The following is a 1,285-nucleotide window of genomic DNA, read 5'->3' as shown; positions in this document are numbered from 1 at the left end:
TTATAATGCGCATCCATATAATGATTTTTTCTGTGTGCTTTTACGGCTTAGCGTGCGAGTAATCCAGGCCGGGATTAGTCTCTCCTGCCACTGGCCTCATAAAGTACGCTAAATGAAGACAACTTGCTCCAAGCTTCGGGACATGACTCATCTTCTTTAGCTTAGGACGATAGTCTATAGGTAATCCATCTAGAGGCCAGCCTGTCTCACTATGAAGTACTCAACTATTATCTTTGGACCTTGATACTCAGATTGAAGAAGTCTTTGTCCGACACCATGTCTAAACGTGGAGTTTATTACCCATAGACTATGGTCCCACCTCTTTCTTATGCAGTATTGCCGTCATTTTTGACAGTGTACAAGAACCTAGATTCAAGTGCAGCGTCTAAGCCGATATCGAAAATAGAAAGGTACGACTAGAGGAATGTAAACATGAACAAATAAAGAAAGACACGAGCAAGATGCTGGGCCTATACGCATTACACAACTTGCGACGCAAACAAAAGTAAACACACGTCCATTATATTAACTGATGTGTTTTCTCGGACCCGTCTCATACATTAGTCCAGTCATATCCTTTTTCAATATCTGTTCTAACCACATTTCGTGGAAGGACTAATTTTGTTTGTTGTATCGTTTCCTTTCACCTCCACCGTGTTAGAAGCGTCTTTGCTTAAAGTCATATAATTAGAACTTTCCATCTTAACCTCATCATCCATGGTGAAGATGGCTAAAAAAAAAAAACAAAAACGATTAAAGCTAACACGGACAGAGATGAAGACGTTGGTGGTTTTTTTTGGCAGAACTGTGACAAGTGGATTCTAATTCTCCCTAATTGCAGCAGAAGAAGAAGAAGTCGTTCTGCTTTATCTTCTGTTGTGAAGCGTTGTTAGTTGAGACAGAACGCACCGGTCTGTAATGAAATGGATCTTTTATATCTTCACGGTTAATTATCATTTTAGGAGAGTATAATTATTGAATATTATATAAGGATTTTTTTCAAAGCACTTCGAATGTTGCAAATAACCACTCTTAACTCATTTTATTAGGCTTTGCGATTTCGCAGATGCGGAGAGACTGTTTAGGTTGACAATAGTGTGCTAGTGAACGCTGCCGTGAAACTTGACTAGGAGTCTGCGAGCGAATGACAAACACTTGTCAGTTTGTGTTGATATTTGTGGTCAGTGACGATCATTCTGACGGTGATATGTCGAACCAACCTTTTCGTGACTGCTGGAAGCAATACAGACTGATGTCCATGGAGTTGCCTTAACATAAAGAGGAT

Source organism: Macrobrachium rosenbergii, chromosome 36 (genome assembly GCF_040412425.1).
Source record: "Macrobrachium rosenbergii isolate ZJJX-2024 chromosome 36, ASM4041242v1, whole genome shotgun sequence".
NCBI lineage: Eukaryota > Metazoa > Arthropoda > Malacostraca > Decapoda > Palaemonidae > Macrobrachium > Macrobrachium rosenbergii.
This window is presented reverse-complemented; position numbering follows the sequence as displayed.